The following is a 23553-nucleotide window of genomic DNA, read 5'->3' as shown; positions in this document are numbered from 1 at the left end:
CACACTTGTGTCCAAAGCCAAGCAAACATGCAGTTGGTGGCCGGCGGGCTTGTGTGGGATGTTCACGCCTCAGGCTTAAATTTAGACCCACTGTACAGTAGTAGCCATTGTTGCTGTCCTCCTATATCTTGCATCCGCCCTATATTAATGTCAAAGACAATTCTTTGTTGAAAGTTGGAACAAAATCAGTACACTGTCAATCAAAACTCAACTGTTCAAAATTAGCTTGCTGCCAGACCAGTTCATCTAATTTGAAATCACTTAAAGGGGAGGCAAACTTGATTTTATTTATTTTTTCTTAATTCCCAAAAGTGCAGCTGCAGCAGGAGTAGGAGTAACAGGAGGAACAATCGCAAACCACTATGTAAAAATATTTCTACAATGGCTATATAGAAGGTTGAGGTTGATACTGTACTAGCTCAATGTTCACAGATCACTAACGTCACCTTTTTTTTTTTAAAAGAATAGTTTGGCATTTGGGAAATACTCTTACGGTTGATAACACTCTCATGTCTGTGGACTATGAAGCTAGAGCCAGGAGGGGATTAGCTTAGCTTAGCAAAAACACTGATCAGGGCGGAAACAGCTAGCCTGGCTCTCTTTTCAAAGTTCAACAGTTCACCTGCCAACACCCCTGAAGCTTAATAATTAGCATAAAGCTCCATGTTTAATGTGTCTTGGCAAAAAAACAGCTGGACACAGTGGCTTTCCAGAGTCTTGTTGGATAGGCTACACAGGAGAGATAGATAAACTGCTGTCAAGACATAGTTACACCATGTAACTCCCTTTAAAGCCAAGTCATTTTTACATTGCCATTGTGTATGGGTTAAACAAATGAAACTCAACGTATAAATTTGCTAGCTTTGGAGGTAGGCTTATTTTTTAACTTTGAAAAACGCTAACTGATTTTCCCTGCTTCAAAGCTAAGCTAACCACCTTCTGGCTACAGCACTATACTTAACGTATAGACATAGGAGTGGTGTTGAAATTCTCATCTAACTCATAGAAAGAAAGTGAATTAGCAAATATCCCAAACTAATTGTTTGCAAAAAATGCCAAGGAAATAATACTACCCACTAGTAAAACTCAAGTCTATGAATGATAAATCTGCCCAGAGTGAAAAGGCAAAGCTTAACCAGTCCAGGAGGATTTTCTGTCACTTTACCATCTCTGTCCTGTCTGCAGAAGTCAAAACCTGAAAGATAACACGGATTCCCAATACTTCTGTCTTTGTGTCTGAAAAGAGGCAGTCAAGCTGAGAGAGAGGGTGAGATAGATGAAAAAGAAGAGGAGAGGGGCCTGTGTCTCTTTACAAAGCAGATGCCTGTCTAATGTTGAGGAGCTACGTGATATTCAGGATCTCCTCTGTCCTGCCTGCCAGGACCCTCAGGGATGGAGAGCTGGTGACGGTTAGTGGCGGTGGGCAACACTTGCTAGAGACTGACAGGAAGCTTTATCCTGACATCTCTGTCACTCACCCGCGTAAGACCTTCCCTCTCCGTTCGGAGAGCTGTCATGCCACGGTTTGCCGTTCAACTCCTCTGCACACCCCACCGCCGCCTCCCCCTTGTTACGTAACCTGCCACCTCTATCACAAAGACCCATCACAAACCCAAGGCCTTACACACACAAACACACACACACACACACACACACACACACAAACGCACATCCAAGGAACCAGAGCTGGAATGAGATCTGACTGCTGTGAATGCGTGCAGTAAAAGGCGCTATAGAATATGTGGGTGAATGAGGTCCATTGCGATGATAATACTGATCATACAGTGCTGGAGTCCAAAGCAATTTCCTCCTCTCTCCCCAGCACCTCCGCCTCTGTATCGGACAGAACATCCTGAGACGGCGGAGATTGGTGGCCAGGATGCTGAATTTTTCATGAGGCAGGAAAGGTTAGATAAGATCCTCTCACGTACTGGAGATAGTGCACTTACAGATCTGTCTTTGAGGCCAAATGGTAAAAAATAAATCTGAATGGCTAAGATTTTGAATGTGGACCCCCCTCCCAGTTAAAAGAACATTCAGAGGCAACATGTTTCTGAGCTTAGAAGTGTCAAAACAGGTATTTAAGTGACAGATCTAAGACTAAATGTTTTCTACCAGCTATAGTGGCTTGTATTGTACTGCTTCAACACAATAAACTCGTGAAAATAATGAATTTAGTTGTTTATGTACATCCTAAATACTGCTAGTCCCTCACTCACGGTGAATTTTATTTGCAAAGTTTTGCTTTCTCTTCACCTGCAAACTGTTGCTCAACAATTACAACAATTGTGTAGTATAAAGGAAATGTGCCTTTGGATTTATAAAACACATGAAATACCCACTTGGAGGGGAAAAGGAGGCATAATTCTTGTTGTGATTGTTATTATGATTTTTCATTTTCACAAAAGTGGTAAGGAAATAAATATAAAATTACCACAAAAGAAATAATAAGGCAAAAGTGACTGCATTGTGTGAATAATACCATTGTTCAAGCAAAAGAAAGTTCTTGGTAAAAAACAGAATTTTTATTTTGATTAAACTGTTGCCAAAATTTAGGATTTTATTTGTTTTAAAGATTGTTTCCTGTTATGTTCATTTAATTTATCTTACGATTATATTTACTGTATTAAGAAATGTTTAAATGTTTGTTAACTGTGTGCAGAGGTTCCTGTTTTTCACCATGTTTGTTGATCGAGAAAAGTCTTCTCCAGGATGACACTTGTGTTTTACTCAAGATGGTTTGTGGGGGGGGGGATTACAGGCTAAGAAACATCCACAGAGCAACACAGGGAGAAATACAACACAAAGATATGAGTTGGGGTGGAGGGAAGGGTTGATGGTGGGTCTGGTAAATGCTCCCCTGGGCTTTCTCCAGGCAAATACATCTACAAATATTTCCATAATCACCGAAAAGCCCAGTGACTACCAGGCTCAAAGCCCAGATGTAGCAGACAACATGTTTGAGCTTTTAGCCGTAAAGGTCAGTAGCTGCTCCTCAAACATGTATAAAAAGCCACGCTGCCATTTCCAGTCGCACTGTAAACCACAACTTGCAGTCTTCCTTGGCAGGAATGAGTTTCTTTCTTTTTACAAGATAACATCAGAAGGCCAGCGGAGTGTGAAACACGTTTTTCACAGAAACGTCCTGGCAGTGTATAGATCTGTTTTTACTTGGGAGTAATTTGATGCTATTTGGCAAGTGTGTTTTGGCCCAAATCATTTAAGACTCTGCGTGTGTGTGTGTGCATGCATCCAACATAATTATCTCATATATGAATGTTTCTGGTCATAGTCAGCCACCTCTTTTTCTTGCAGGCATACAGTAGCCCACCTCATCAGCTCAATCTCAGCTCAACCTCTCACTGCCTCACTGGAGGCCCTTCAATTGAGGACATGTTTTGACATGCAGGTGAGCACTAAATTAAGCTTGTATGACACTAGCAATAATCAAGAAATGGCATTCCTTTTGTGTTAAAACCCTGCTTGTTGAGCTGACCATTAACTGGCTATGACTCACCACTTGTTTGGTGGCTACAGTGACGTGTGCCAACTCTTTTACAAATAATGATTAAAGGACTTTTATTGGAGTGAGCTTTTCATGTTGCGGGATAAAAATGACCTTTGAGTGCTTTTCAGAGTTGAAGAGTTGTCAAAGCATAATGTGGGAGGGTGAGTTGATGGGTATGTAATTTATGGGGACGCTATGATTTCTTTTTTTCTCACATTGGTGGAAGCAAAAAAGCAAGATATTTGTTTTCTCTGAGCCCATTGATAAGCAAAAATGGTTGCATATTTAATAATTTTCTTTAACAATTCAGGATTTTGTGGGGAAAAAATCTCGTTCGTGTCAGCTCACTCCACAGAGTGTAACCTAAGCTCATTTTATCATATTAAGGATCCCTTTGATAATGGCTCAAACTGCCAAATCAAGGGGTGGTAAATATTTCAGAAGTGCAGGTATTCACCTCCTCTGACACTCAAGGACATATTTGGTATAAGCAGGCAGGCAAGCTGGGCCAAGAGACCACATGACTTGTTTGATGACCTCTACAAACGTGTTTGATAAATATGTATGTGATAGTAATGTTTTGTGCAATTGGGCAAGGTTACTGTACAAAGGCGAGTGTTTGTGAATCCAGAACGGACACAGGTCATGTCGTCACATGCAGCAATTAGACAGCATGAGCATACTGAGCATGAACAATCATTCTCGACTGTAGAAGTGTCTCTTACTAGCTTTTTACAGGAGACTTCAACCGCATCTGACAGTATTCTTCAGCAGATTTTTTTAGCTGTTGTGGAGATAACTGGGTCCAAAAATGGATTCAAATGCAATAAAATTAATCAAATCTCAACCATAACCTGGGAACATATCTTTCCCACAGAAAATGGTGACACATAATATACACTATAACTGTGACATAATTGGTTTCCACCATTTCTTGTGACATCATATCATAGTTCTGTTGCAACACTGATCACCAGTGTGATGTCATATTTTTTATGACATCACTCCCCTCTTTTCTCCTTGAATCAACTTTACATTAAAAGTACAAATGCCATGCATAATTTATGTTTCATACTGGCTGTCTAAACATGTCACCTCAAAGTAGCATCATGACATTTATTTAATGTGTATTATTATCCTGTATTTTTTCTAAGAATGTAATACATTGTCATTTTTTTTACAGTATATGTGGTCAGAAGAGTCCCTCTTTCAATCACTGTGGCGATACATGGCCTTCTCAAGTCCCAAGGGGGTAATCATTACATTTCCCAGTGATGATTGCTTGGCTAAGCAGTTTTAATACACAAATCAATTTTGCATTACCCCCTTCTGGCTGTGAGTGCTCATAGTGTGAGAGCCATGAAAAATTGATGGGCCTTAGCATGCAGATTGCAACCCTAGTGAATCTTAAATCTGACCAGGGCCTTTTTTTTTTAACAAGACAATGTCAAAGGGGTGGGTTGACTGTTTGATTTGCTTGTAAAACTGTTGTTCTTGTTTTAGACTTGGGTTAAAAAAAGAGAGGCAGCTGCTCCCGTGGAGAAACAATGTTAAGAGACACAGCATTAGAAAAGATGATGTTTGAGGGATGTGAGGAAAAACACAAAGCAAAAAAGTTTTTGGTTACCCCAAATGACATACACTTACACACACAAACAGAAAATATAAACAAATATTCTTTTCGCTTCTCTATATTAAAATGTCTTGAATATAATGACCAATATCTTAAAGAGCATTTGTTTTTGCCACAGCAATTATATTGTGTCATTTGGCGAGCCGCTCTGTATTTGACCAGCTGATGACTTGACTGCTGAAAGAAATTATAGTGCCCATAATTAGCTTTCACTATGAAATGAAGCTATCATGGGAGAGAATGAGGAAATTTCACACTTTGGAAATTAGATTTTGCAAGGTGCTGTGTCGATGTCCTTGAGTACAGGCACATCAAAAGCCTTTTTGTTCCATTCGCACACAGTCCTTTATTTGACAAATACAGACAAAAATCTGCAATGAACAGCAAATTGAACAGCAAAGAGGCGTTTTGAGGATGTAACTGCCACATTTGTTATTTTGTTAATTATTTCTTTCAGTCTTAGAATACAGGAGATCTCATCTATTCCCTGCAGTTGAGGTTTGCAGCATTGGCAATCACAATTAAGTCAAGTATGGCTTTGAGATTTTATTATGTGAAATTTTCCGGTGTTATGTCAACTTTAAAATTAACAATAACATTTTAAATGTTAATGACACATTTGTCTCTTACTGCCTGTCAACCAGTGTTCAGATACTACATTTACATTACCAAGCCTATAAAACAATTTCCATCAGTTGCCAGAACACAGGCTAAACACCTATTGGTCCTGGGCACTTCTGTTCCCTCCTCCTCTCCTAAATGCTCAGCTTTGGTGTTGGACAGCAACGTTACCACTCTCCTATGGTCTTGTTCCATCATTACTGACGGTGATCTGATTTTATCCACATGTCCCCTGGAATTGAAGGCTGGAGGACTGTGTCCTGAGCACCCTGCTGTTTACCCTGCTAACACATGACTATACTGCCAGATTCAACACCAATCAAGTTTGCCCATCAAGTTTGACGATGATACAACAGTAGTGGGTCTTGTCAACAATAATGATGACTCTCTATACAGGATGGAGGTGGAGCAGCTAATGGCCTGGTGCGGATCCCACAATCTCTCTCTCAATGTCAACAAAACAAAGGAGATGGTGATTGACTCCAGGAGGGATGGCAGGCAACATCATACGCTGCTAACCATTGATGGGGTCACTGTGGAGAGGGTCAGTAATATCAAGTTCCTAGGTCGGAGTGCGCTTGGCGGATGATCTGAACTCAACCAGTAACACCTTGGCCATCATTAAAAAAGCAGAACAGCAGCTCCATCCCCTCTGGAAACTTAAAAACCTACAGAGGCACCTCTGAAAGCATTCTAACCTACAGTCTCACTTCCTGGCTCGGTAAATGTATAGCGTCCGAACAACATCATCTGAACAAGTTAATGAAGACAGCTAGCAAGTTCATTAGTGCCACACTCCCCTTGCTGCTGGAGATTTACCATCAATGCTGTGTTCGTAGAGCCTCCAGCATCATCAAGGATCCCTCTTGCCGTCTGGGAAGAGGTATAGGAGCATCTGTGCCAAATCCAGAAGAATGCTAAATAGCTTTTACCCACAAGCAGTCAGGATCATTAACAGACTGTGCCCCTCATGAACATGCTCCTGCATCTGTAGCTCTTCAGTAAGCAACAGATACCAAGCCCTGGAGGAGGTAGCTGATCCACCGTCTCTGTGGCACCCATTGGTAGATATTCCTCCCCCTGATGCATCAGCTGCTGCCCCTGGTTTGCCTGGTTACTCTACTACTGCTGTTAGCCATAGGTCAACCCTGTTGCCTGCTATCCCTTGTGTTGGAGATGCTGCTAAGCAACGACAGTGGGGCTACTCCACTCAGAAAACAGCCGAGCATCACCTGGAGGCTTGCCCTGCAACTCAGCACCAGTGCCTGCCATCCTCCACTCGTGCCCAGCCTCTCAACTGTCAAACCCAGCATGCCTGTGACAGGAACCTCTGCCATTGTTGTTGGGTCATCTACGGTCTGCCATGTGTCGCTCTCCAAAACACAAACTTCCTGTCACCCAGGTGCCTGTGTTACGGAAATTAGCATCCATGCTACCCATCAACTCCAGCAACACAGTACTGCATCTACTGTGATTGTTCATGCTAGAATTAATGACCTGAAATTCGAACAATCTCAGAAACTCAAGTCTGACTTCATTGCCTTTATTGACACTCTGCTAGAATCTGGAAAACTGTGTAATTTCTGGTCTGCTACCATCCCCTTAGACATAAAATTCAGCTGTGTTCGCCAGCTACACATCTGGCTGAAAAGATACTGTAGCAGCAGGGACATCCCCCTTGTGGATGATTTTACTTAATTCCTGAACGAACTGAGCTTTTTAAGTGTGATGGCCTCCACCCAAACCACAGTGGCTCTCATCTTCTATCCTGGAACATTGAACCGGCCCTGCTCTCATACAAGGGCTCATCACATTGCTCTTCCTCTTACTGAGAAACAGCAGGCCTGGTACTGACAAACTCACAACTAACTCCGTCACAGTATCCTTTTGGTAATGTATCCAGTATAAATACATATACCAATTATGAGCTGTCTATCCCACCGCTAACTAATGTAAAGGGTATTTTGACTAAGGCCTATACCCTAGATAAAGTCATCTCCCCCTACCTCACTTCACACAATCATGTTGATGCAGTAATACCAGTCATTATTACCCCCAGGATATAATTTACAAAATGCAGAACAAAAGCTGTTAATGTTTGGAATTTAACTACAGTCCTTCTGTAGCCCTTTGCCATAAAATCAACCACCCCAGCCACACACCATCAGGCTACATTATTTAAGCTGTGTGTTTTTAATGTGAGATCACTCACCAACAAAACTTAATCCTTAATGATTTTATCACCTCCAGAGATCTTGATTTTATGTTTTTATCTGAGACATGGTTGAAGCCAAATGATTACAGCCATCTTGCTGAATTATGTCCTCCAGAATATAAAAGTTTTAGCTCGCCTAGACCAAGTGGCCACAGTGGTGGACTTGCTGTATATAAAAAGTGCTATAAATGTACTCGGCTATCAGCTGTCAATAATTTCATAAGATTTGAGGTACTTTTATACAAATTTTGCAGCACAAAGTGGCTATTGTCATAGATGCTAATAACAACATCAATCAACCTGGTGAAAATATTATAAACATGTCGAAATTCACCACTATTTCTGATCAGGAACTATATAAACTTGTGAGAGTAAGTCTTCCACGTGGTGTCTTGACCCAGTCTACATTGCATTTTTTAAGAATTGTTTTACCTGTATGCTTCACTCTGTCAGAAGGATCATTAACATGTCTCTTGAAACTGGATGTTTTCCTCAATCCTTCAAAATTTCAGCTGTAAAACCCCTGGTGAAAAAACAAACTGATGTCTTAATTGACTATAGGCCTATATGAAATCTCCCATTTTTAAGTAAGAAACTGGAAAGGATTGTTTTTAACCAAATTACCAATTTCCTCAACAAAAATATTGTTTCATAAAAAATTCAGTCAGGGTTCAGGGCAAATGACAGCACTGAGACAGCCCTCACCAAAGTTGTTGGCGATTTCAGGATTAGCGCTGATGCCAACAAGGTCTCCGTTCTAGTTCTATTAGATATAAGTGCTGCCTTTGATACAATTGATCATAATATTCTTATTGAGTGCCTGGAGAACTGAGTTGGGCTCTCTGGGAGTGTTTTAAATTGGTTCTGCTCTTACATATCGGGGAGAAAGTTTTTTGTCACTATGGGAGATCAAGATTCAAGAGTCAAGATCCATTTATTATCATTTTACAACACAAGATTGTATGAAGAAATGTAGTTTGTAGTCCCTTTATGCTACTCACAAAAACAGAATTTATACAAATTGTTTAATAAATAATAAGTCATAAAAATAAAACTATTTTTTATATTGGAGTGCAGAAGATGAATTGAGGAGTCTCACAGCCTGAGGAAAGAAGCTGCTCTGTAGTCTGGTGGTACAACAGCGGATATTTCTCTATCTCTTCCAAAACGGCAGCAGATTGAACAGGCTGTGGCTGGGGTGGGTATTGTCCTTTAGTATCCTCTGTGCAGGCACCTCACTTCACCGATATCACTGATGCTTGGTAGATGGGTACCAATGATGTTCTGGGCAGTTTTATTCACCCACTGCAGAGCCTTCCTGTCTTGGGCTGTGCACATCTCATGCCAATTTTGTGATGTTTCATGTCAGGATGCTTTCTCCTCTGTAAAAGTTAACAAAAACTTGGGATGGAAATTTTGCCCTCTGAAGTTTCTTTATGTACAGTCGTTTCTGAGCTTTTTTTTTTACTAGGGTGGAGATGTGTGATGTCCATGACAGGTTCTCTGTGATGCTGATTCCCAGGAATTTAAAACTGGTCACCTGCTCCACCTCAGCTCTACTGATGTAGACAGGGATGTGTGTCTTTGCCTCCTTTTTTCTAAAATCAACAATCAGCTCCTTGGTTTTGTTGACATTGAGCAGTAGGTTGTTCCCTGTGCACCATTCTGCAAGATTGTTGATTTCCTCTTGATATGAACTCTAGTCCTTGTTTGTCCAGCTGATGATGGTAGTGTCATCTCCAAACTTCACAACAGAGTTTACTCCATGAGTTTACTCCATTACAGTGTGAATAGGAGGGGGCTGAGCACACAACCCTGAGGGGCACCGGTGTTGAGCACTAGAGTGGAGGAGGTGTGACCACCAATCCAAACACATTGGTGTTGCTCAGGGAAGCTGCCTTGGTCCCCTGCTCTTTTCATTGTACATGCTTCCTTTAGGTGATATTATCAGAGAACATAAGCTTAATTTTCACAGCTAGGCTGATGACATAAAGCTGTATATTTTGTTGGACCCAAGTGATGACCAAACCCTTTGCCATTTAACAACTGGTTTGGCTGCAGTAAACAAGTGGATGCAGACCAACTTTCTTCAATTAGGTGGTGGGAAAACAAATTTTATTAGTTGGTCCACAAACAAAAAGAGAGATAGTTCACGCTAAACTGTCAAGTTTGGCGAGCCTGGGCATTATCCAAGACTCAGACTTAGATTTTAAATCCCACATAAAGAAGATGACAAAAGCAGCTTTTTTTCATTTAAGAAATATTGCACAGGCGTTCCTATCCCAACAAGAACTGTTCATGCCTTTATTTCAAGTAGATTAGACTAATATAATGCTCTTTTCATCAGTCTTCCAAAATAACCTGTTGATAAACTACAATTAATTGAGAACCCTTCTGCCAGGCTTTTAACTAGAACAAGAAAGAGAGAGCATATCACCTCAGTTTTAGCTAACCTGCACTGACTCCCAGTGTATACATGGCTCTTAATGGTTTAGGACTAGCCTACATTACTAATTCTTTGTCATTTTATAATCCTTAACAGCCTCTTAGATCCTCTGCTGCTGTTTTTTTTTAATGCAAACTATCATACAAAAAAGAAAACTGGCAGCTCAGCCTTTTTTAACTATGCACCAAAATTATGGAATTTCCTATCCATAAGAGATGCAAGCTCTGTGAACATTTTTACACGACAATTGAAAACGTATTTATTCAACATTGCTTTTAACTGTCACTCTTCCTATGTTCTATTCTTATCCTTTACATATGTTCTTATTCCTTCCTTTGTTTTATTTCTATCTTTCACATATTCTATTGTTCTTAGCATACCTGCTATTTGCTGCCTCTTGCTGCCTCTTTTGTTTGTTATTCATTTAAATGCTTGGGTTTATTGCGCAGTATTTACATTTGTTTTAATTTGCCTGCTTTTATTTATTCTCTTGTTTCTTCACTTTAATGTAAAGCACTTTGAGCTAAATCCCCAGTATGAAAGGTGCTAAATAAATAAAGTTTTATTATTATTATTATAATTACACAGAATGTACAGAGTGTCACAAGTGTTAACGTTATAACAAAAATGTTAAGTAAATCAAATATGTATTTAATCTTAATGTAAGAGTAAAAAGGGTGTTTTTGAATGTGTACATCCCTCACTGTTGGCTTATCAAAACTACATATAAAGGTCCATATGTGTAGAAAAATGACAATATCTACATGATTGTCTCTTCACAATGGAAATGTCAGGACATGTCTATGGAAGGAGGTGGCATATGTACAGAAAATGTAGAATATGTAGAGATAACTACATATAGCTCATACAGACAGTGCAAGTTAACTGATTTTTTGCCATCTTCCCTACATGGCTGAGGTTGAGGCTGTTTGGTCAGGATGAAATGTATAATTTGACTACTACATGCTGACTTTTATACTCTCCTGCTCATACTCCTCAGGTCTATAGGTCGATTTGCAACCTTATGCCATTCTGAAGAAGGTCTTTGGTGGTAGAAGTCGACAGTCGAGGATTGTGGTGTGCACAAATCTAAATCTGTTATACCTGACTCCAAAAACAGGATGCTGTTTCTCTATGGAGAAAGGGGTTTGTTGCCATGACAATAGTAATGTCACTTCAATGGCAGAGATGGTAAGATGGCGGGTGTGTTGCATTTCATATGCAGGTGCTATGCACAGAGGAGAAGTGATACAGATAATGGAATCAATTTCCTGTGATTTCTGAAGCAGAGAGCTTGCTGAGAAATAATAAAGGAATTAAATGAGCTAGCGCTAAACATCGTCCACCAGTTACCAACGGCTATTTGACTTCAGATTGCTACTTAGTCAGTAGAATTGAAAAAAGCCAGACTTTGCTTCCTTTCATTATTTGCCATGATTCCATATCAGCTCATTTTTTAATCTTACTGTATCACTGCACAGGAGGCTTCAAGCATTACTTTTCGGCCATATTTGAAAGAATGTAAGGTAATGGATACATGAAGCTTAGAGCTAAAATAAAGATCTGTAATTGACTCCACAACAGTGATAATGTTTCCCATTTAATGCATGGCTGATTTGCAGGTCTTATTATTGCACATACAGTAGCAAGTAATCTGATCAGTTTCTATTGCTGCTGTATTTGGCTATCTGATAGTTTGTTGCAGGTCAATGACAATGATTTTTTCTTACCATCTGCCTGCTCAATACTAACATGCTTATCTTGTACTTTTGCCCTGCCTGGCCTTGTGAGCAGAAGGGTCCCCAGAAAGACAAGCATCTGTCACAGATTATATTTTTGATGGAAAAAATATATTCTTTGTGTTATGCACTTTTTTATTGAATCTGCTGTCAGCTCTGAGAGGTCAAACCATGATGTGTAGAAACTGACAACAACAAAATTAACTTGAAATCTGTAAACTCAGAATATTTTGGACAGTGTCAAAGCAGACGAAATACATACTTACTGTTTCAAACTTGTGCATGCGTGTGTGAAATTTTGGGAAGCTATATCTCCATGAATTTATACAGTATTTGTGCTAAATTTCATGCAAGCACCCACTTGTGCCAGAATCTGTTCTCACGTTAGGCTGCATGCTTGTTGTTGCAAGACACTATTGGGTTGCTATACTTTGAGCTGAACCAAAGACTGTCTGTACTGAATGCATTATGTTATCTGGATGGTTACTCATTTCACAAAATATATAGATGAAGCAAATGCTGGTAAAACATAATCCCTTAGGGGTTCGCCTCATTAAAGTTTCATTAATAACAAAGGAGGAGATGTAAATAAAGAGGGCAGATAACTTAAAGCTGCACATATCATTATTTTTATATAAACAATGGATCAAATGATTATGTGTGATGTAAAGTTGCTTTCTCCTCAACTCTACATTTAGCCTCTTTCAGCTCATTGTTTTGGCTTTATGATCTGCAACTTTACTGTTTTAGTTTAGTCTCACTGCTCTTATCAGCATTGTTTTCAGTGAAAAAGCTCTGATAAACCCATTTTCCGCTACCTGCCCAACACCAAACGGCAAACAGACAAAGTTTGCAACTAGCTGGTGAACATGTTGGAGCATGTAGCAGCTTCTCCATGTTTACCAAAAAGGAGTGTGAATAGGTGACCAGAAGCACAACAATGCTAATGTTGCTTTGTGTCTGCTGGATGTATAAATAAGTTTACCATATCAACTTTATAAGGTGATAATAAGTTCATGTTTTGTTTACAGCTTGTTGTGCAACCCCTTAGTAGCCAAACAAATATATGAACTAATGCTGCTTTAAAGACACATTTTGAGACATTTAGATGTGGATGGTGTGAAAGGTAAATATAAGAATAATATTAAAAGAATAATATTTTGCACATTCTGCGTACATTTTAGATGATAAGTCAATAAATATATATTTTAAAGTCCTTTTTGTAAACACAGCCTTCAGAGCAACAGCACGAATATAACAATGTATAACAAACTACTCCCACACTTTAGTTCTGATTTTGTATATACACTTCTTCAGCTTTTCTTCCGCTTTTCCAGTAATTGAATTAACTATGTTGCAGTACACTGAAACTGTAGTCTGTAGTGTTTTCTTGTCTCAAACGAATTTCAATTATGTTTGTGGTATCTGGAAATAGCTGGGTGAAAACTATCTGCTTCCTCATCCTCTCAAACTGAATCCTGCAAAGACCAATTCTTATGCTGCAATAAATTTAGCTCGCCATTATTAAACACTGACTCATTTGGCTGCAAGGTGGCTCAGTCTCCCATTGCTGGACAGTCCCATTGATTGGACAGTCCTCTGAACATAATTTTAGATGTGTTGAAAGGGACATTATCTGTCTGTGCAAGCTGTTCTGGGGAATATTGGTCCTCTACATCAACTCAAAGAGGCTGGGCAGCCAAGCAATTCTCTGACAGTCTGCTTTGTGACAGTGAGCCGTATTACAGCAACTTAATATATGACGGTTGTTATGTTTACTGCATAGCCACACATGTCACTTCAAGGTGTGATTAGTGTGACAATTAAGCAAATGGCACTATTGTACACAAAATATTTGCTTCACCATCTTTTTTCTGTTTCAGTGCATGAATTACCTGAATAATGTTTTACTTAAGTATTGAGGGGTGATTTTATGCTTGGAAAATGTATTTTGTGTTAATTGAATACCCATAAGATTTTGTGTTCACTACATCAGTCAGGTATACTGAATGTACAGAAAATCATGTTATAGGCCTGCCAGCAGAAAATATAATGGGCTTATAGTGTGCTTCATTGCATCACCTTAGTCAGTAAGCCAGGGATCATCTTCCACTTCATCATACTGTATATAAGGGACTGTATGGTATGGTATGAAATTTCCATTCACAATCAGCACACATGAATATGACTGACATATCAAAAAATTACATTGTATGTGCTTTAAACAAGCTTCTATATTAGATGACATTTATCTTAAATGAAATGATGTATGTATCATGTAATTTTACAATGGTAGTAGTTACAATAAGAAGAGTAAGCAACACATCAGGAACTAAGATGATACTAAGATAATTAATCATTAGTTCTTTATTTTGATCCATATCAGCTTCCATAAAGTAGTTATTGGTCATTAATTGATAAAAAATTAAAAATAACCAGAACATTAAAATCACACACAGAATCAATGGAACAATAAACTGATGTAACGCATGAAACATAAACACCACATAGTAGAGGATATGATTTTGCAAATGAAAGGTTAAACAATAAAGCATACACAATGAAAACAGAAAATAAGGGAAAGAAAATTAAAAATGACAAAAAAAAACTATCTAAACCTAAGTCTAGTGGTCTAAGTGGTTATTTAATGACTCTGAATTAAGAGTTAGTTTAGTCCAGTAGTGTGAGGTATCTAGTACCTGTGATCTGTTGCTGTTTACTTTTACCTCTATTTTGGCTATTTAAAACACAGGTACACAGATAACAGATAACTTATGAATTTGCTGTTGTGAATATGTTAGCAAATAGTTGCCTGAATATCCAACAAGCAAGATTTCCATTCATTTGAGTTTGTGTTTCTGGTCACCTGATGAATGCAAATTCAATATTTACTCTTGTTGTAGCTCTGTTTGGGTCTCCACCATCTTCTGAGGGAAATGTGTGGCTCTTTAGCTGCTAAATACTCCATTATATTCACCAATTTGTCATTTTGTGCTGGTACAGCGGGTATATCAGAGTTTTTTTTGCTAAAAACAGCTGCCTGCTGTGGCTGGAAATGGCACTAATGAGAGTGATGAGAGTGGACCAAACCAGGAAAGAGCTGAAAGACGCTCCATAGAGCTAAGGGGAACTGCCGAGTGGAGTGATAATTCTCTTTGGTTTGTCACTTCGAAAAACCCTTTTACATTATACATAGTCATTAGGTCCATTAAAATATTGATTAGTGCAGCTTTAAGGGCAGACTGCTACTGTAGATACTATGTTACTGAACCAGCATCTAATGACTACTTCCTGGATTTCAAAATGTTCATATTGTAGAATGAATTAATCATTGATAATAACTATAGTCCAACAATGTACTACTTGTAGGTAATGGAAAGGTAATCATGATTAATGATGCAGTATGATACATTATACTTTAGTAAAGGGGACACACAAATATTAACTAATATGAAGGAAGGTAATGATTAATCATTGGTTATGGACCATTTAGCAGCTGATTCAGAGCTAATCAGTAACAGTTAATTAAAAAATGTTCAGTGTGCAGATTCACATATGTAGGAACTAATTATTAGATATTGTTTCAGTAACATAGTATGCAGAAGAGTGTTACTTAGTACATTTCTTGATTTGCAAATTACTTTTTAACTATACATTAATTAACTGTTCCTGATCTATTCCTGATCAGTTCCTGTTCATACTTTAGTAACTACTCAAGATTTTGTATACCTTGATTTAAAAGGGTTATCTAATTGTATTTAATGTGTCCTTTCTATGAAATGATCCTCAGAACATTTTAGAAACATTTACTATGAAGTCAGTGAGAGGGATAATGTTGCTCTTGTGTGTATGCATTGTACATGTGCTATACTTCTGAGTGTGTGTGTGTGTGTGTGTGTGTGTGTGTGTGTCTGTCTGAAAGGGGAAAGGGAAAAATGGTGAAGGAGAATAGAAGAGATGTGAGTGGCCCATCTATGAAAGCGCCATTAAATTGTCAGTTATGATGGATGTTCCGCCTTTTCTGCATTAACTGGTACATTAGAAGTCATTAATTCTTCAGGATGTGCACTGGAGATCAGAGCCTCCCAGGGGGGTCTCACTGCCTTGATAAACCAGCGGGGGGAGAGAGAAAGAGAGAGAGGGATGGAGGGAGAGATAAAGAGGGTGGAGTGCAGTATCTGAAAGAAGAGAAAGGGAGAGAGATCATTGCAGTGAGATGACCGTTTTTGGTTGTTTCAGTGGCCTTCGGCAGAGAGACTAATGCGAGAGCGACTCCTTCACAGCCTGTTGTGGACATCTGAGAGGCAGCCTTTTGTTCTGTCAAGAAGAAGCAAAAGACACAATTAACACTGTTTACAGCACTTGTCTTCCAACAAAAGATAATAAGTTGCAGCTGAAGTATGCTTTTAAGATCTCATAGTAATCTCGTCCTTTTCACTCTTATGTTAGTTACACCTACAAAAGGTTGCAAAGGTGGAAAACAGCTTTGTGTTTTCTCATGAAAATTATCATTTTTCTCAGGGATTTTTTAAAATTATTTTAAGGCAATATGTTTCCAGAAAAAAAGCAATTAGTTCACTTAGTTTTTTCATAAACATTAAAGGTGCATGTAGCAGAATTGGTGGAGTCACTTCCCTCCTAACGTCCTTTGTAAACTGTCAAACCAGAAAACAACATTTCACTGCCAATTAAACAACAATTACTGGACATGGTGCACCTTGATGGGTGAAGGAATTGAAAGGAATTGCTCACACCATCGCTAATGTGTCTATCCTAACCTTGAAAAGCTCAAACATCACAAAAAGCAATAACAAGAAGCAAACTAGTAGGGGGTTGTGTGTTTCTCTTGCCCACCTTTGTGAACAAACTGCAAACTAAATCGCACCCGGGGGTTTTGAAATTGTTCCGTGGCTCCTTGAGATTTTATTTTTGTGACCTGCTTTGTACAAGAGCAACCCCACCATCTGTTGTGTTTAAATGCTGTAAATATGTTCAATTGAGGGTCAACAGGGACAAATAGGGGAAGTTAGCGCCTCATGCCAAGCTGAAACAAAGCTGCCATCAGCGTCCCGCAATCCCCCAGTTCTGTTCCAGTTGACCATAGCCACCGCCAGGTATTTATCATGCCATGACAGGAGGTCAGAGACAAGTCGCACAACTATTGTTACCATCCTCTGTGTATGCTGTCAAACTTTCTGAGCTGAAGCCACAGTTGCTTCTTCCCTTGCTTTTTGATTAATGGGCCCTTTCATCCTAAAAAAAAAAAAAAAAAAAAAAAAAAAAAAAGCTGAGTGAAAATTGCTTAGAAGTTGGACAAGACTTTTTCACTACAAGTATATGTGAAAGTTCAGGAATATCAAATTGAAAACACTTAAATGTCACACAAGCATGCTTAATTCACAAAACGTTCCTGCCTCCACCAGGGTGTCTGAGCTCGTTTCCCGTTTCCTCATACATAGTCCATCGATCAGTCATGTGATGTATGAATCTAAGTATTCAAAACAATATCACCATTATTGCTTTAAAATAGTTTTTCACAGCATACAATCTTTACACTTGATCAATACAGGAATTGACAAGACATAGATATATAAATGACCAGAAATTCAAAATAAACCAATTTTTCAAAGAAAAACTGTATTTCATCTTAACCCACCAATGTGCAAAGAGGTTGAATCTCCATTTTCCAGTACAAAACAGCAATTCTGTTGTTCTGTATTCTAATCCAGCAGCCTCTACAAAAATGGCCTCGAGTCTAGTTCCTAATTTAACCCTCTGTGACTTAAAGTCCCCAATTCAGAAATCCAAAATGCCATTCTCTTAAGAAACAACTTCTCGAAAGCTCCCTCTCTCTTCAACAAAGATACGCCATATACTTCAGGGAGGAGACTGGATGATTCATATCCCTGACATGTTCTGCTACTGGATACATTTCTTTCTTTCTTTTTCTTTTTTTGTATGTTCTGCTTCTGTTGTTTGCTCTGGTTCTGCTGTTGTTGTTCTTTTCCAAGTGGACGTATTAACAGATAAATTAGTGTCACACAAAATCTCTTTTCTCACTTGAATTTTTCCTACTTTTATCTGTATGCAGATTGCCACACTTGAAGTTTGTTTGATAGAGCTGCAACAATTAGTCGATTAATTAGAAAAAAAAGTCAAAATTATCTGGTTCCAGATTCTTAAATATGAATATTTCCTGGTTTATTTAGTCTTCTGTGATAGCAAATTAAATATCTTTGGGTCATGGACTGTTGGTTGGGACCAAGCAAAAGTTGAGAACATCACCATAGCATTTGGGAAACAGTCAACCTTTTTATGCCTTTTAATGACATTTTATAGACCAAACAACTAGTGGATTAATCGAGAAAATAATTGATAGATTACAGTAATCGATAATGAAAATAGTTTACAGTAAGCATTCTCAAAGTTAGAAACTGAAAGTCTTGTCAATATTACAATAAGTAATTAAAGCAAATTGAAATTTCATCAGCCATTTGTACAAAATTAAAATGAAAACAGGGATGATCTTTCCATTATTCAAATAAATGCAAACTGAAAGATATATTTCCATTTTATGTCTAATTGAGATGACATATTCAAATTTAATGATCTGTTTCCATTTTCACTCTCACGTATAGGGACAGTAACACATTTTCTGCCATTGAAAATGAATGTCAAATCTGTTTCACATTCAATTTCATTACAATAATGGAAGTATTATACTTTGCATTTCAATTTGATTGAGTAAATCTAATACTGACAGTGTTTGAAATGTGACACAGTACGATTATTAAAAATGGATGTTTGATTGATTAATGGAGCTATATTAGAAAAATAGCAGCATCATGAAGACCAAAGATGTTTCAGTCTGAAGTTCAATCTTCTTGAGATCAGATGAAAAAAACATTGCAAAACATTTTCTCTTAATATTTAAATACATTCATTCTATTATATCAGAGTCTGTACGCAGGCACTACTTTTCTTGTCAAATGTTATCTTCCAGTAGCCTAGCACCTACAAGCGATGCATGAATAATTGCGCTCTTATCTCATTGCCATGGAAGTTTCCAATAAAGCTCCCAGTTCATAAACATTGTGCGGATTCAGACAGCTATGTCTAGTCACCATCGCTCATTTTCACCAGTGATAACTCACTTACTTACTCACACTTTTACTTTCGCTCTCATCAGCAGGAAGCCATATGGTCGAGAGCTGAATCTTCCCACCTATTAAAATGTGTCAGAAATATTTCATATATATTACGCAAGCAGAATAAAAATGTATCTTCTGAACCTAGTTTGACTGTGCACCACATGTAGATCTTTTCCCCATCCTTCCCTGCCATATTGATTCTGTCATATCCACGATGTGGTAGCAGCATCGAGCTGTAAGAGGAGAGGAAAACCCTCCAAGTGATTTTGTGTGTGTGTTTTTCCTTTATGGTTCTTGTCTGATGATGATCATGGCTGACCCTGGGGGCGTTAAGCGTGCCGAACCTTCACTCCATTACTCCACTTCAATGCAGCCCACACATTTCAAGCACAGAGTTGAATGGAGAGGGGGCTCTCTAAGCACTAAACCTTCCACTGAGCTGGCTGACCTGTGGCAGATTTCTCTCATCTCCCAAGGCCTTCCTGGAATACACACTGGGCTTGACTAATTACTCTTAAAAACAAGTGGGATGTGGGTGGTTTGTAATTGGCAAGTGTCAGCATCCAGTGAAAGATCACTCGTCTTGAGGGCATGTGTGTCTGAGCCTCCCATTCATGTAGTCTCCACAGCCTGCTGATTTATGCTGCTGCACTTCCCCACTGTTTTATTCTGCACGCTGTGAAATTGTTTAAATCCAGGATTTTTTTGTTATGATGAAAAAAATAATACAGAGATTCAGCTTCAAAAATCTTGTACATGAATAAGCACATTTTTAATTACAATTACAGCCTGTGTTCCACCTACGAATCACACCGGACTGAGAATTAACATATATTTTTTTAAAGAAACAGGAGGATGGCTTTATTCTCAAAGAATAAATGAAAACAAACAGTGATTTTACTGGTCTTCAGTAGCTTTACTCTGGGTGTACCTGCCAACTGACGAACACGACACAAGCCCACAGCTTATATATCCACAACTGCTCTCGTGCCTTTACTCAAATCAGAAATGCATTAAATTGAATATCTTTAAAGATACAAAATAAATTGAATATACTTTATATAAAATAACACATAGCTACGAGTGAGTGGGCAAATACACATAAATACCCTATATGCCACACCTGCTACAAACAGGTATTCAGATGCTGCACACAGGCAGAAAAAGGAGAAAGAGGAAATGCTTTTGCAGTTGTTTGAACTCGTAGCTGCAAATTGGCCCGCCAGCGTGCCCAAGCAACGTGGAAAACAAGCTCAACATTGAGCCGTGGTGTGATCTGGAAGTGAGTGGGTGGGATGCCATACATTGCAAGTGGCATATCCACTGACAGGAGGCAGCAAGAATAAGGCCACTCAGTTTGCAATTAGCATTAAGCAGTAGCCACATAGCTAGTAATTACATTGCACCATGTTAGGGAAAACTGGACATTTCTTCTGTTTTTTTTTTTCTGTAAAAGGACTGATAATTATTTTGTGAATCAGAAAGTGATGTATCCAACTGATATTTTAGTTGGAGAACCTGCTCAGTAACTCAACAACACATCTCCTTTGGGAGCTTCTTTGTTTGCTCTGGGTAGAAGTTGTTTTACTTGGTATGACAAGGACTGGTATCGACGTTCACTGAAATCTGCTGCCTGAGAATGTGGGACACAATCCATAGAAAATGCAAAATCTGTTTCCCCACTGCACAGTGACGCAGGAGCCGAGACCTGTGGTTTCAGTCAGCGCTTGGTTCTTCGCTCTCAATAAAGGCGTGCGTCCGATACCCTTTTCTGGGGAGGTGTAATTACAGCGCATTCAGGATGATTATGCAGGGATACAAGATGTCAGGCAAATAATAAAGGAGATTTCACTTTAGCTGTCACATGTCATGTTGCTGAATGACAAAGGAAAACATAAAAAGAAGGAGAACCACGCTTTGAAAAGATGAGATACGCCAAGTACATCAAGAGCGACCTTAAACTTTTAAAGGGAAAGATATTGGAAATGGAATTATGAACTGTCACGGGCTAAAGTAGTAAGTCATTTCCTTTTCCCCCTTGGCCATTCATGGCCTTTGCAGTGACTCTAATATTAGAAAATATTACTGCAAGAATTATTTTCTGACATTCAAATGTTATTGCTTCCACCACAATGTGTGTGTTGCTGCTCCCTTGTTCATTTGGATAGTTGACAAGTGTGACAGATAGAAAAAGAAAAGCCTTGCTGTGTTTTTTGTTGTTGTTTTTAGCCAGTAACCCTGCACTGTCCTATTGGCCTAACTCTCTGCAGCTTCTTGGACAGACCATAAATGTATCAATAATTGAGTGTCTCACTAAAAAGGGTTGGGTGTGGGGGCATTAAAAATTTTATGGCTTGTCATTATGCCCCCTTCTAACCCCATCGCACCTCACCTCCCACTTTTTTTTCTTCTCTTTTTCCCTCAGCAATGTCTCTCTTCCTCTCCAGCAGGAAGCGCTGCGATATGGAGACATCTCTCAGGAGCAAAGTATTCCCATCAGCCGCTGAAAGTCCACAAGGAGGCAATGTGCATAAAACAAAGTTGACTTTAGAGTGTTGTGATAAGATTTTGAGATCAATACAGTTTGATTCTAATTCAAATATGGAGTTTGCATTGTCTCTATGTGTCTGTGTGGGTTTCCTTCAGTGGTGGAAGAAGTACTCAGATACTTTACTTAAGTAGCAATATCACAAATAAAAATACTCGATTACAAGTGAAGATCCTACATTTAAAATATGACTCAGCTAAAAGTATCATCAGTAAAATGTATTTATAGCTGACCAGGGTGTACCCAGCCTCTCACCCAATGTGTGCTGGGATAGCCTTCATCTTGCTGCCACCCTGAAAAAGATAAGCAGGTATAGATAAAGGATGGATGGATAGAAAATTCAAACATGCAGTGAATGCAATGTAAGGTTAGATTTTATATATGACTAAATGTTAAGTAGGTTAAAAACTGAACAAAAACACTCATAAGTTGGTCAGTAGTTAGTAGAACTAGTTTCATAATCAAAGGCAAATAAACCTCTTTTCATATGTTTCCAAAAGCCTACTTTAACACGGCCTCATAATACATACAAATACAATAAATGAAGCAAATTGGGATCAGAAGTGTTCATGTAGCTGAACTAATTATGTAAATACTTGAGTGCTGGTACATCAACAAGTCAAGCGTGAGTAATACAATGTTGTGTCTAGACACAGCATTTAGATTTTTTTCTCCTTTATTTTTTTAAGGGGGGGGCAGATTGGTTGGTCAGACAATCAATAATTTATAGTTGTTTTTCCATTTTCTCTTGCTCTCTCTCTCTTTTTTTTTTTTTTTTTTTTGATGCAGGGTTTCCAAGCTGGCAAATAAGCAGCGCCAAAAGTCTTTCTGCACATGTGTCATCATCATTGTGTTAGGGAACTGTGTGAAAACACACAGCCATGACTCACTCCCATGTTGTCCACACTGCTGAAATTAGGTTGTGAATCGTTGTTCTTCTGTCATAATTTGTTATTGGTACAAAATGTTCCGCACATACTCAGATCACTGAGTTTCCTCCTCTTTTGAGTTGTTTGAGGCGTAACAGACCGGCTCGTGGCCAGTCCCTTCCCGCTGACCCGTCTTGACAGGAGGCCATTTTGTTTCTCTTGGTACGTGTCAACTTCTTCTATTTTTTTGCACTTCACGGTTTCTCTGTGTGTATGCTGTGACATGGTGGTCCTTGCATGTTCACTGGAGCATAAAATTCTGTCGTTACAGACAGCAGGACTCTGGTACAGTACCTGGTGTTTGACAGCCTCTCACACTGTCTCTGCATTTGATGACAGTGCTTTCGTGCCAGCCGCTGGTTTTTGGTATTTCACCACGCATACAGATTGTGACTGCACGCCTCTTAGCAGAACCCCCCCAAGGAAAACTGTCAAATGTGCAGTTTGTAAAGTGAGACTTACAAACTCTCCTACAACACTCAGATTGCATATATTTTGGTGGTGGCCCTATACATATTTGGAGGTGGAGGATTCTTATGTATTCATACTCTCCCCACCCACAGAGACTTTTGTTTTAAACTGCGGGGGCAGCGCCTCCCTGGGCTCGCACTGCAGTTCCAGTTACCTCCAGAAACAGCCCTGGTAGTGTAGTGAGTCAGTGGGTCAGGGGGATTCACCCAGCAGCCTGTCATGCCACAGCTTCCAATTACTTGTCTTGCACCCACCCAACCCTCTTCTCATGAAGCTTTGTTTTACCAGCACC

Source organism: Thunnus albacares, chromosome 22 (genome assembly GCF_914725855.1).
Source record: "Thunnus albacares chromosome 22, fThuAlb1.1, whole genome shotgun sequence".
NCBI classification, from domain to species: domain Eukaryota; kingdom Metazoa; phylum Chordata; class Actinopteri; order Scombriformes; family Scombridae; genus Thunnus; species Thunnus albacares.
The sequence above is the reverse complement of the archived record's forward strand: the minus strand, read 5'-3'. Positions refer to the sequence as shown.